Source organism: Schistocerca serialis, chromosome 6 (assembly GCF_023864345.2).
Source record: "Schistocerca serialis cubense isolate TAMUIC-IGC-003099 chromosome 6, iqSchSeri2.2, whole genome shotgun sequence".
NCBI classification, from domain to species: Eukaryota; Metazoa; Arthropoda; class Insecta; order Orthoptera; family Acrididae; genus Schistocerca; species Schistocerca serialis.
Genome location: NC_064643.1, coordinates 347,807,304 through 347,822,524, shown reverse-complemented (window position 1 = coordinate 347,822,524; position 15,221 = coordinate 347,807,304).

Below are 15,221 nucleotides of genomic sequence, written 5' to 3'. Positions count from 1 at the left end.
GCTTAGAGCAATCTGAACCATTAGAAGATATGCCCCAAGAACTAAGTTTAACGAGAAGTACCCAAAACTTACTCTACCTCAAAAGATTTATATCTATATACTTAATATTTTTTATTTCTAATATTTTTAACAAATGTCATGTCTAGTCCGAAAAAAAAAACACCAAGTATATAACTAAGGTGAGGACAGTCAGTGGTCACTTCAGTGTGGATCCACATCACGCTCGAACTCTTATTGGAATCGGCAAAATGCCGCAAGTAATGAGGATAATGGGGCACTACGTCAGTAATGTCTGGATAAGCTGAGAATTTCCGTGTAACGGGAGGCGTACTAGAGTACTCCCTGCAGGTATGATGATAATTGTGTCTGGGTGGCCCAAGGGTTTGCCGGCACGGTAGCTCAGCGTGTTCGGTCAAAGAGCTAATTGCCCTCTGTAAAGAAAAAACTGAGTAACTGGATCAATGATGAACTTGAACGGGTGTCATGCGACGTCCACCTTGAACAAATGCAACGATGAATAACGAACAAAGTGAGATTTTTTTTTAAAAAAAAGTTATTCAGCATATCTGCCTACTAAGCAGGAGACTAAAGTTCAAATCTCATTGGGTACAAATTTTCATTTTTCCCCATTCATTTAAATCAATACCCACTGGCAGTTAATGTCATTAATTCCTCTATCTTAACATTTTAAGTTAGATTACTTTGGAACATACACAGAAAGCATATTTAAATTGGCTTTTGACTGTTCATACTGACATTTCCACTTGCATGACAACTGGTTACATCAGCGACATTACTATCTCCTCCCTTTCCACGTTTCCTCTTCTTTCTTCGTATCTTTACCTTCGGCATCTGATGTTGTGACATAATTTTCAGAATCTTTATCATCAGACTCTGTAGCTGTGGATCCAGAGAAATCCTTGATAGTCAAGACAGGAATTTAGTTTATTTGATAACTAGTTTCGGCTTATACACAAGCCATCTTAATACCAGAACTGTAAAACTGATTAGTGCAAAATTGCCAAACGGTGGGATACAGTGTCATCATTTGTATGAGCTGGATTGTTTGCCGTACACTAATAAACATATATTGTTTTGATCTGATGAAGGCTTGTGCGTAAGACGAAACTAGTTATCAAATAAAATAAATTGCGATCTTGACTATCAACGATTTCACTGAATTCACAGCTTCAGTACAACAGGACGCGTATCTCCATTTTGACCACATCAAACAATAGGACTCAGCCTATGAATTCATGTCCTCATCCCTAGTAAGCTGCATTTAGAATATTCTAGCTCTTATTTCATCCCAAGAATTCAAAATTGGATCGCCATTGTGGTCGAGCTTAACAACTCACATCTGCCATTGTTGTTTTTGTTGTGACTGAGTGAGTGACGTGTAACGTTCTTTCGTTTCCGGCAGATACAAGTGAGAGAAACATTCAAATTTTGTTAAAAATATGCAGTGCATGAATAAAGGTTTGCCTCGGGAAAGACTCCCTACAAAAATGATGTGCTCAAAGCGCTTGGTAACTTTATACACATTGAGATACAATTAATTTTCTACCGTACTGAATTACCATCGTCTAAATACATATGCCGTCGTGCATCATGATCTTTTGATGTATAAGGCACTGGTGGTTATTGAAAATCATCATTGTTTAAATGCTAGTTGACCGTAAAAATACTATAGTGACATCAATGTGAAAAATTGATAATAAATATTAATTCGGTCTCGGTAAAAGTAGGCCTGCAAGTTCGACTTGTGGAGAATACAATGCTAAAACTACGCCATACGAAACTGAATCGCCCGTTCTGCCTTCAAACAATGTCCGCACAGTTTCTTTACACATCTAGCCGAAACATTTGAGATCATTCAACAAAATTAATATGATGATGACAAAAGTTTGTACAACAACAGCAGCCGCTAGTAATAATGAATGAATTGATTATTATTCGATAAATCAGAGCTAATATATCAAGGAGCTTTGGAACATACGTGAGAAGCCACAAGAGGAAGTGTTAACTTCCTAATGCTTGTACATCGCTTGCCTCTAAAAAAGTACAGGGGATGCTTATTACGCTTCAGCATATTGTCAGTGAATCCAGTCTTTGATATTACAAATACATTTTGAAAGACGAGAGTGTCTTACATTCGTAAAAATAATAACTAATAAATCATATTTTTATATGACACGCTTCAATCGTCACGTCGATTGGCGCCATCACTGCATTCCATATAGCTCGCTTCACTTGTCTCTTAATCATCATTGCCCCTACTCGACATTCAGTACAACATAACTACACCATAGTAACCTCACTCTTACATTCCTCACTACTGCCTTCCTCGCTGTCTGCTGTTCTGTGTACTATCTCGATGTGTGTGGCATCACTAGCTCTCGTGTAAACGTTACTTTCTTTGCTGTCGAGTTTTAGTGCCCCTTCCTTGCCTGTGACGTCACTCGTGTTGGTGTGTTCACTACTCATTCCGACTTCTTGTAGCTGATTTATTAAAATTGGCCAAACAATATCTGCAGTAATACCTATAGTTTTCATTCTGATCGTGTCATCTAACTGGCTCGTAGTGACTATCTTCTTTCTGGTGTACTTAGTGTTCGTGGTCCTGACTGTTGTCTCGCATATGTGCAAGCCTCCACATATGCTCGCCTCTACTATCCTCCTGGTTTGTTTAGATGACATTGAATCTAATAATGTAATAGATATACTATGCCTGTCTGAGCATCACACTGTGTCTGATATGGAAAAGGTAAATATCTGTGGTTATAAACTAGCTGCACATATGAGTAGAGAGAATAAGGTGGGAGGAGGAGTTGCCACATACGTCAAAAGTTATCACTGTGTAGAAAGCTTAGACACAATAAAGTTTTGTCTAGAGCAACATATAGAAGCATGTGCCTGTCAACTTAAACTGAAGGAGGGTTCTTTTATAATTGTAACAGTGTATAGGTCCCCTTCAGGAAACTATCATTTATTCCTGGAAAACTTGGATGCCTTGTTGTGCTATCTGTCAGATAGGGGAAAGCAAATTATTATTTGTGGGGACTTCAATGTTGATTAATTGAAAGAGTGTAATAGGAAGAATGGCCTGGAAGTCTTGCTCGGTTCTTTCAATTTGACATCTGTCATTAATTTTCCTACTCGGGTAGTAAAGGACAGCAGCACATTGATAGATAACACTTTTATAGACCAAGATAGGTTTAAAAACATAAATTCTTGTCCTGTTGAGAATGGGCTTTCTGATCACGATGCTCAGCTAGTTACAGTATATGACATAGGTCCATTCAGTAATTCAAAACTACCCTCCAAAGTTGTGCATTCAATTAATGACTCAACAATTAGAAACTTCAGAGAAAATCTTCAGCAGTTAGACTGGGATGAGGTTTACAAGGAGCCTGATGCTAATTTAAAATGTAACTTATTTCATGATACACTTGTAAGAGAATTTGAAAACTATTTCCTCAAGAAAGTAGTTAAATCTAATTATAAGAAACTATGCAAAAAACCTTGGCTTACTAAAGGAATAAAAATATCTTGTAACCACAAAAGGGAACTGTATCTAGCAACAAGAAAGAGTAACGACCCAGAAACAGTCAAATATTATAAAAACTACTGTGCTACATTAAGAAAGGTTATTAAAAAGTCCAGAAGCATGTGCATCATGTCTGAGATTAATACCTCTGATAACAAAATCAAAACAATTTGTACTATTATTACAAGGGAGACAGGACAACCAAGAATACAGGATGACGGAATCACCATCAAAGCAAATGGAAACTTGATAAACAACAAGCCAGAAGTCGAAAACATTTTGAATAATCATTTTTTAAATGTTGTAGAGAAAATAGGATCTAAATGTTCATTAGAAGAAGCAAGGCAGTTAATGGAAGAGGCCTTACCCAAACCACTTGATACAATTGAAATTCCACCCACCTCTCCATCTGAAATTAGGAAGATAATAAACTCTCTCAAGAACAAAAGCTCACATGGGATTGATGGCATTTTCAGCAGGATAATAAAAGCTTGTTCCCAAGAAATAAGTGGGATCCTTAGCCATATATGTAATAGCTCTCTGAAGCAGGGTATTTTCTTAGAGAGACTGAAATATGCCATTGTTATACCACTGCATAAAAAAGGGGATACGTCTGATGTCAACAACTACTGCCCAATCTCTCTTCTGACGGCCTTGTCCAAAATTCTTGAAAAAGTAATGTATTGTAGAGTAGCTTCACACCTTTGTAAAAATAAAGTTTTAACAAAATCTCAGTTTGGTTTCCAGAAGGGTTTTTCAACGTAAAATGCTATATATACTTCCACTAATGAAATATTAAATGCTCTGAGTAACCGGAAGTCACCCGTTGGGATATTTTGTGATCTATCAAAGGCTTTTGATTGTGTAAATCATGGAATACTTCTAGATAAACTCAAGTATTGTGGTATGAATGGAATAGTGCTCAAATGGTTTAAATCATACCTAACTGGAAGAGTGTAGAAAGTTGAAATAAACAGGTCACATAATACGCAAAAAACTGTTGATTTCTCAAACTGGGGAACAATCAAGAATGGGGTGCCACAAGGTTCGGTCTTGGGTCCTCTGCTGTTCTCAATATATTCTATATTCACGAAGATGCAAAGCTGGTACTTTTCCCGATGATACAAGTATAGCTATCACACCCGACAGACAAGAATTAACTGGTGAAATTGTAAATGATGTTTTTCAGAAAATCATTAAGTGATTCTCTGCAAATGGGCTCTCATTAAACTTTGACAAAACACAGTATATACAGTTCCACACAGTAAATGGAATGACGGCATTAATAAATATAGACTTCGATCAGAAATCGGTAGCTAAGGTAGAATATTCAAAATTTCTAGGTGTATGCATTGATGAGGGGCTGAACTGGAAAAAACACACTGAGGATCTGCTGAAACCTTTGAGTTCAGCTACTTATGCTATTAGGGTCATTGCAAATTTTGGCGATATACATCTGAGTAAATTAGCTTACCACGTCTATTTTCATTCTCTGCTTTCGTATGGCATAATATTCTGGGGTAACTCGTCATTGAGTAAAAGAGTGTTCATTGCACAAAAGCGTGTAATCAGAATAATTGGTGGAGCTCATCCAAGATCATCCTGCAGACACTTATTTAAAGAGCTAGAAATCTTCACTGTAGCCTCACAATATATATATTCTCTTATGAAATTTGTTATTAACAATCCGAACGAATTCAAAAGTAATAGCAGTGTGCATGGCTACAACACTAGGAGAAAGGATGATCTTCACTACTCAAGGTTAAATCTAACTTTGGCTCAGAAGGGGGTAAATTATGCTGCCACAAAAGTCTTTGGTCACTTACCTAATAGCATCGAAAGTCTGACAGCTAGCCATATAGCATTTAAAAGGAAATTAAAAGAATTTCTTAATGGGAACTCCATCTACACAATAGATGAATTTTTGGATATAGTAAATGGGTAATCTCCCAACCTCCAAAAAAAAATATAAAAAAATAAAAATAAAAAAAATTATTGAGTGTCATGTAATATTTTGCGTAATGTAATATCTTGTATAGACACCTTTTATTATCCTGACACGTTCCACAGCATTACGAAGTGTCGTATTCTTGATCTATGGAACAAGTACTAATCGAATCTAATCTAATCTTATTTTACTAATGATCTCTTGTCTTTTCGTTTCCCTCTACTGTTCTTTTTCCACAGTTAGGTCTTCGTTAGTCTCGTCTTCCACACCGTTCATGTTCGTTGTTACCATCGTTCCTCGATCTTTATATACTCTGAAGAGCCAAATAAACTAGTACATCTCCCTAACATCGGGTAGGGCCCCCGTCAGCACGCAGAAATGCCGCAACATGACGTGGCATGGACTCGACTAATGTCTGAAGTAGTGCTGGAGGGAACTGACGCCATGAATCCTTCAGGGCTGTTCGTAAATCCGTAAGAGTACGAGGGGGTGGAGATCTCTTCTGAGCAGCACATTGCAAGATATCGTAGATATACTCAATAATGTTCATGTCTGGGGAGTTTGGTGGCCAGCAGAAGTGTTTAAACTCAGAAGACTGTTCCTGGAGCCAATCTGTAGCAATTATGGACTTTTGGGGTGTCGCACTGTCATGCTGGAATTGACCAAGTACGTTGATATGCACAATGAACATGAATGGATGCAGATGATCAGACAGGATGCTTATGTACATATCACCTATCAGAGTCGTATCTAGACGTATCAGGGGTCCCATATCACTCCAATTGCACACTCCCCTCACCATTACAGATGCTCCACCAGTTATAACAGTCCTCTGCTGACATGCAGGGTCCATGGATTCATGAGGTTGTCTCCAAACCCGTGCACGTTCATCGGCTCGATGTAATTTGAAACGAGACTCGTCCGGCCAGACAGCATGTTTCTATTCATCAACAGTCCAATGTCGGCGTTGACGGACCCTGGCGAGGCGTAAAACTTTGTGTCGTGCTGCCACCAAGGATAGACAAGTGGGCCTTCGGCTCCGAAAGCCCATGTCGATGATGTTTCGTTGAATGGTTCACACGCTGACACTCGTTGATGGCCCAGCATTGAAATGTGCAGCCATTTGCGGAATTGTCGCCCTTCTGTCACCTTGAACGGTTCTCTTCAGTCATTTTTGATCGCGTTCTTGTAGGATCTTTTTCCGGCCGCAGCGATGTCGGAGATTTGGATTTTCTCGGATTCCTGGTATTCATGGCACATTCGTGAAATTGTACGGGAAAACCGCCACTTCATCGCTATCACAGAGATGCTGTGTCCCATTGCTCGTGCGCCGACTATAAAACCACCTTCAAACTCATTTAAATCTTCATAGCTTGCCATTGTAGCAGCAGTAACCACTTTAACAACTGCTGCAGACAATTGTTTAGAAAGGCGTTGCTGACCGCAGTGCCGTATTCGTCCTGTTTACATATCTCTGTATTTGAATACGTATGCCTATACCAGCTTCTTTGGCGCTTCAGTGTAATGTAAGTGTGGTTCAGACACACTATTGCTTTTGAAGTTTGATTCCGCTCACTCTACTCTTTTCATAAAACTGTCTACATTCTTCCACGGTTCTCCACCAGTCAACTCTTGCGCTACTGCACGAGCTATCGGCCGAGTGCTCCTCGGCCTTTGTCAAATGGTTGCTGCTATTGTCCTTATATAGCAGCACTGCCTTCCGTGACGTCACTGATGCTCCAGCGCCATTTAAGGCAATGTTTCCGTTGCGCTCCCTCCGCATCTGCTTCAGTCTTCCGGTGGCCAGGTCCCAAGCCGTACTTCGTTGCAGCCCACCATCATTACTGTGGGTTTTTATTTCAATCGCTTCTTTCGTTACGCTGTCCCAGAAGCTATTAGTCCATATAATAACAATGTCTCTTCAAATGCAATACGATATCTGTTTTCTAGAGCATTCTGTGCTACCGCTGATTTCTCAGGCTACCAAAGGTCCGCCCCGATAGTTGAGTGGTCAGCACGACAGACCGTCATGCCAAGGGGCTTACAAGGGAACCTCCCCATCGCACCCCCCTCAGATTTAGTTATAAGTTGGCACAGTAGATAGGCCTTGAAAAACTGAACACAGATCAATCGAGAAAACAGGAAGAAGTTGTGTGGAACTATGAAAAAAAAGCAAAATATACAAACTGAATAGTCCATGCCAAAGATAGGAAACATCAAGGACACTCTTAGCTCGGGAGCGCCGTGGTCCCGTGGTCAGCGTGAGCAGCTGCGGAATAAGAAGTCCGTGGTTCGAGTCTTCCCTCAAGTGAAAATCTTAATTTCTTTATTTTCGCAAAGTTATGATCTGTCCGTTCGTTCATTGACGTTTCTGTTCACTGTAATAAGTTTAGTGTCTGTGTTTTGCGACCGCACCGCAAAACCGTGCGATTAGTAGACGAAAGGACGTGCCTCTCCAATAGGATCCGAAAACATTTGATCGCAAGGTCATAGGTCAACCGATTTCTCCACAGCAAAACACGTCTGATATATTCTATACGACACTGGTGACGGCATGTGCGTCACATGACAGGAATATGTTGTCGACCCACCTAACTTGCACACTTGGCGAACCGAGCGAGGTGGCGCAGTGGTTAGCACACTGGACTCGCATCCGGGAGGGCGACGGCTCAATCCCGTCTCCGGCCATCCTGATTTAGGTTTTCCGTGATTTCCCTAAATCGCTTCAGGCAAATGCCGGGATGGTTCCTTTGAAAGGGCACGGCCGATTTCCTTCCCCATCCTTCACTCACCCAAGCTTGCGCTCCGTCTCTAATGACCTCGTTGTCGACGGGACGTTAAACACTAATATCCTCCTCCTCCTCCACACTTGGCGAATGGGTAAAAAAATTCTTCTACCTTGCCCGATTTAGGTTTTCTTGTGGCTGTGATAATCACTCCCAAAAAAGTGATGAAAACATAAGAGTTTGTCACACAAACTGCAACAAATGAATGCAACAGTTTCACAGTCGTACAGTTTTCCCTGTGCTCTGTCAAAACATATGTTTTTAACGTTTTCAAATTTTTCCTTGTGTAGACCGTCAAATCCTGCATATGTTCAAGCAAATCTGAACATGTCCTGGAATTTTGGAGAGCGAAATTGATGTGTGAGTGCCTGAACTTTGATAATTGTCTGAAAACAAAAGATTAAACTTTTCACTCGAGGGTAGAGTTGAACCGAGGACCTCTCGTTCCACAGGTGCTCACGCTAACCACGAGGCCACGGTGCTCCTAAGGTTACATCATCCTTGTTGTTGCCTATTGTCTGCATGGACTACTCAGTTTCTATATTTTGCTTATTTTTTCATAGTTTGTAATATTATTGGTATTTCCGTACTACGAAAGCTTTGAGTATTCTTTGAAAGACATTTGTTTTGTATAATTTACGTAACTGTAAAGATGCGCATCTAGCGCGGACGCTAATACATCGATTGCGCAGTCAAAGAAACATTTTAACAGAAGCTGAACTGTCGTTCCGCTTCGATCTAAATAAAAGATGACGGTAGAAAACGTTTGTAGATCTTCAGATTTTAATGTACTTCTGCTTGTGGTGTGAAAGCGTGAAGAAGGTCGACTTTAAGCTAAAAAAGTGAGAGGTCTTGCCAGCGTGCAGACAACATTATTAATTAATAACATTCAAGTAATTTATGTTCGAAATTGTAACTCGGCAAGCTATTGTTATCGGGGGTGTTGGACAGTGCAAGAATTGTCTTCAACGAAGGAGAAAAGTGACTGTAATTTGTGACAAAAAAAACGCGAACATGGGAAACAGCACAGGACAGGCTGAAATCTGATCGCACCATACTGTTAGAAAAGTAATTATGTAAGTTGTATTGTTTATAAATAAGCCCTAATTTGGTAGTGAGAATTGTTTGAATATATTTAGTGTTTACCAGACTTCTAATTCTGTTCTTTTTCCTTTATATTTTTTTTTCCTCCATGCCATATTATTTTTGTAAATGTCAAACAGCCTTTACTACAGCAGAGAATACTGCGGCATCCTGGTCGTAGACAGAAGGCCGCTCCTTGTCATCTATACAACTCATAGCTGCCCCATTTATGAATGATTTCATTTGCAAATGCATTTTTTCTTACTGTTCATTGTTAAAGGTCCCTTAGGTAATTTAAAAATCATACTGATTACGTAAAGAAATCCGGGTTGTTGTTTTCCAAGTAATAGAAGTCTTTGCGTATTCAAAAACTAGCCTCCTTCTGACAACGATCAGGAGCCGACCAGAAGACGGACGTCTTCGACCGCTTTCGTGTGTCCTGTGGCAAAGCTGTGCCAAACTGGGAACACGCCATTCTAGTATGAAATACCGATCTAAATTGAAAGAATTGAAATATATTTAATAGTAATAATAATTTTTTTTTTTTATCATACTAGATCTGGCGCCCGAACAGGGACCTGATAAAAAAATTTTTAATCTGTTCTGTTATTGTTTCATGACATCATCCGGTGGACATCGGGAAGCCGTAAAGGAAGTACTGAACGAAATCGAGGAAGTATAAAAAACAAAGAGAAAAATTCGAAAAATAACAGCAGTGCGCAAAACGACTGATGTAAGTACGGTTTTCATTACGCATAAAATCTCGCGTCTTGTATAATATAACTGATTTCCGGAATTTCTTTCCTTACTGCTTCATTTTATCCTATCGCTGTTATTTCCTTGCAGAGTTGCTTATTTACGTAGTTAGAATTCATTTCTGATCATCTCTTCATGCAAAGTTTATTTGTTAGTATTATGAGCATCTTCATTGTTGCTACGGTTAAGAACACAAGATGGATGCCATAATAGCAGGATTCAGTGTCTAGTAGGTGTTTGTCACTTATTTTCAAAGTTAGGTGCCATCTTGTCTTCTACCCGGTATAGCTTTGCAATTGTCACCTACCGCGGTGTGACGTTTGACTATCAGCGCGCGCATCTGAGAGTTGACGATCGGCGTACCGCGAAATATTTCTTTGAGCAGTTACGTCACAAACTTGAAAATAAACATGGCAGATGACAAAGGAAAGCCGACAAACAGTCTGGATGACGGTGATGACACAGTTGTCAAGTCATACCCACTACGTTCGCGAACGGGAACAGGCAGACCCGAATCGCGAATGGAGACAACGGTAGACGATGATGGTGTGCGTGACGTATCGTCACAGCAATCATCGTCACAGCAAGCGGGAGAAAATTCGATGGTTGAAATGATGAGAATTTTTTTTCAAGAAAGAGAACAGGAGAAACGGGAAAGGGAAGCTTATAAATTACAAAAACAACGAGATAGACAAGAAAGGGAACAAAAAGAAAGGGAAAAGGAACGGGAGACAGAGCGAAAATGGTTTGACCTGAATACCATGATTGGTACAATGAAAAATAGGTTAGATAATATTGATGCCAACTTAGAGGCAAGAATTAGGACAGTCACGGTGGAATATATTTCGGAATTAAGTACTAAAGTTAATGAAAGGATAGAAGGTATTCTGCAGAAGGTAGATGCATGTGAGAGCACAGTAGGTAACGTGCACAAAGACATCAAAGTACAAATCGAAAGTTGCCAGGCAGTTACAACAGAAGTTTCAAAAAAGTCCGCTGAGGTCGGAGCTAAAGTAAACAAGCTTGCAGACAATGTCGTCACTCTGCAAGGCCAGGTCAATGACCTGACACAGGCGCTATCCGAAATAAACATTGAAAAGAGGGTGAATGATGCTGCAGCCAACGTACGTTCCACGATAGGAAAAGAATTTGTAGAATGGGTCGAGACTAAGGAACAGTACATAGCAAACAAGGTTCAACACGACTTAAAAGAAGCCGTTAAGTCAGCCACAGTTGAAGTTTTAGCTGCTCCAGGTACATCAGGAGATACGATTCTCACTGAATTAGGAGAGATTCGTAGAGTTTTTCACCGAGATCTTCCCGAGTGGAAACGACACCTCACTGAGGAAATCGAGCAGTTGAAACGACAAGTCAATGATTTTCCTAATGACAATAGAAGTGAGCATTCACACTTGCTTTCTTCAGAACATGAATACAATAATAATCCCGTGTCTCGTGTAGAATTCTCTCCACTTGTACATGGACACAGTAGTAAGAATCCTTTAGTACGCAACCAGAATGATAAGTAACTCTTGTCGAGCTAATGAAAGAAGAAAGCGTTCTCAAGCACCGCGTGTTCCAGCCTTTTCTGCCGGAGAAACGCAACATCCACCCAATGGTTTTTCTGAAGTCATTTAATGGTGTTTTTCCTGAGAGCTGGGATGACAAACAACGTATGCGCTTTATAGTAGGTTACATTCAAGGAGAGGGTTCTGTCTGGGGAACAGAAGTAATTGACAGATGTAATAATTACGCTGACTTCGAAAAGCAATTTCTGAACAAATTCTGGAGTTCAGGCATACAACAACGCCTTAGAAAGGAGGTATATAATGCTGAACCATTTAATACGAGAAGTGCTGGTCTCCGTAGGTACTTCGAGAAATACCTGCGAAAAAATACAATATTGGGACACGCCCATTTCCCCGAAGGACGTAATTATGATTCTTAAGTCAAAGCTACCGGTATCAATCAGGGAGAAGTTAGTAAATGTCAGTGACGACGACACGGAGGCTTTTCTGTCAGTACTTGACAACCTTGACATGATTCAAGAAGACGAGCGTGCTAGTGCGCGGAGTAATTGTAATCTTGGCCCGCACACTACACAGCCGCACGGTGTAGGCGCAGACTCAGGTATGTCATACCAACCCAACAACAGTAAAGGACACGACGTTCCGTGCGATAATAACAACTACTATTGCCGTAACGGGAAGCAGAAACATAAATTCCAGGATCAAAATAGGTACCACCCCATATACCAGACAACACAACAGCAATACGGTAATTCAACAGTTAATTACAATGATCGCTATCACTACAATAACGATCGCCAAAATAATAATAATTTCAATGGAAAGGGACGTTGGATTAACACCAACAGTAAACAGCAGTATGGTAACCAGCCTAGATTCCAGCACTGTTCTCAAGGGAGAAATGCTCCAGATCCTTCCAAGCAATACAAACAACGGTATGCTCCAAAGTTTAGGAATAGTCCTCCACCTTTTACTAACTATCAAAGTCAAAATCATGAACCTCAAAATTCTCGCATCTATTTTGCCCAAGAAAACCAGCCAACACACACCATCTCGACTGAAATTCCGGCAAATAGGTCGCAACTTAGGTGGAATACGGAAGCAAACTTCGTACCGAGCGTACCGCCCGGTACTTCAAAAGTAGTTGTGAGCGAAATTCAACCTAATGAATATACGGAAAACTAAAAGCACACTTCTACCGGATTCACACCTTCAGAACTAATCTCCAGCCAAAAGGAAAGCAATGAATGAACTGATCCTATCCCCAAGATAGAAGGTCCAGAAGTCAACCTAGATAATAAGTTAAGACAAGCCCTGATCTCTCTCACAACTCATGCCAATTTAAGAAAAAAGGCATTTGACAAGCATGTCAATAAAGTTCTGTCGTATCGCCTGAACGAGCGTGTTCTTCTGAGGACACACTTCAAACCATCTCTCATCTTACGTAACAATCGTAAGTGGCAACACTTATACGAAGGACCGTTTGTTATAGTCAGGAAGCCACATATTGGTTGTTACGTGTTGGCAGATCCAGTTAGTGGACGAATAAAAGGGACTTTACCACCATGTAGACATGAAGAAGTACCATGAAAAACATAAAAAAAAAATCATTTATTATGTTAAGCTGCAACTTGAAACAAGAGTGTGATCTGTTTAGAAAGTAAGTGAATCAACAGCATGTACATGTATTCTGCAGGTGACGTAATCATTTGAGTGAAGTGGTCATGAAGTAATGATGGAGCTTGAAAGACATGAAGTTATTGAAGAAGGTACTCTACGTATTTGGAAAATAAGATTTGCTTTAGTTTTAAGGTAGTTTTAAGTCTCTTGAGCACGAGAAGACTGCAGTCGTTGGATTGAGTAAGGGATGTGCCAAAGTGCCACCTGCTGCTTTAGTTTTAAGTTATGGCAAATCTCCTTTTTACCAAGTAGTAAAGGTTTTCTTTAAATCCCTCATTCAGACCAGAATGTCCGTATATGTGAAGTATTAACCTAAGTTAAGCCTTCAAAGGATTGATATTTTAAGTCGCTAGAACCATGTACGATGCAAAACTGATACATTGTAATCTGTAGATTACACCGAGTATAAGCAGCAACATATAGTTAATGTACAAAGAAATGAATAATGGTACTCGCAACTGGAGAGCAACCTTAATTTATTTGTTACTATGAGTCAACCAGTTAAGAAATTTGCATTTATAGTAAGAATTAGGTCCTGTATTGGAGAAACTTAGAGAGACTATTCCTATGTCACGAGTATTATACAGAAACCTTCGATATTAAGACACCTAGTTGAGGACTGAGATAATCTGCTTATATTCTTCTGCTATGTCCGCATGCCGTGATGTTGAGATATATTTGAAGATGCTTTGGAAACGGATTTGTGCGAAATTTTAATACTGAAGTCAAGTTATGCCACGTGGATGACATTAAAAACGGTGGAGCCGAAGAATGAATTTGCTCAACTGATTATTTCACCTATTATCTATCTTCGTATCTTTCATTTCCTTGCACTATCCTATTGTAGTTTTCTTCTTTAGCGTTCTTACCTTTCTACCCTACCCGGTAGGGGAAGAAATTTGGAAATTGGTTCAAAAGACTTGACGTGTGTATATTGTGTGTATTGACGATCGTGGCTCGTTGGTTAATGCGTATCTGCGGTTACTTATCGGAACGTGATGTAAATCTGATTTGCTGTGAGCAAAAGCATCCCAGGAAATAGGAATAATTTTCCCGATTTCTGCTAGATGAAGTTTTGAACGTGAACTGTTCGGCACGCCAAAGTGGGTATATTTACTGATTATTGATGTAACCGAATAAATGAAAAAAAAGGGGCTGTTATAGAACAATAAGAAAAGGAAAAGAATCAGATTTAAAATATATATAAAATCTAACGTGCTTCAGAAGCACCATTCAGAATAGCAAACACGTTTTTCGTTAGGTCTTGGACAGTAATTAAAAAAAAAAAACTATGTATATTTTGTAAATGATCCTTTCATGATAAGTAATTTTAGCATTACCTGTGCTACTCTGTGGTATAGAGAGACCTATATGGACACGTATGGATTGCTGCGTGTGACTCTGTGACAAAATGATGGACACGTGTGTAAAATAGTAATTTGACACATGTATGGGCACGAGAAACTAGTTATCTCTTGTGTGAATCAGAACTGTAATAAACTTATGGACACGAGTGATGTGCCGCGTGTGAAGTAGCATTACAAGTATTCTCACGTTGCAACGACGATACAGTGACTATCAGTCAAAGGATAGACAAGCTATTGTACTTACTGCAATAGGAGACAGTAGTCATTTTCATCGATGACTGTTCTTCGTCGCTGGTGCAGTCAATTTACCGTCCAGGGTGACCATGTCGCCTTGACGAGCTGCTCCAGTACCCACGATTCAACAAAATGCACAAGTTAAAAGAAAGGTTGGCAGCCACAGAACTATCTGCCTCGTGCAGGACGCGGACTGCCAACGCTGTTAAACCGCCAGTTCGTTACCACGTGACTGTGAAGCACTGTGGCAACATTCAATGACTGCTCGCCGGCCCGTACTCAACAATA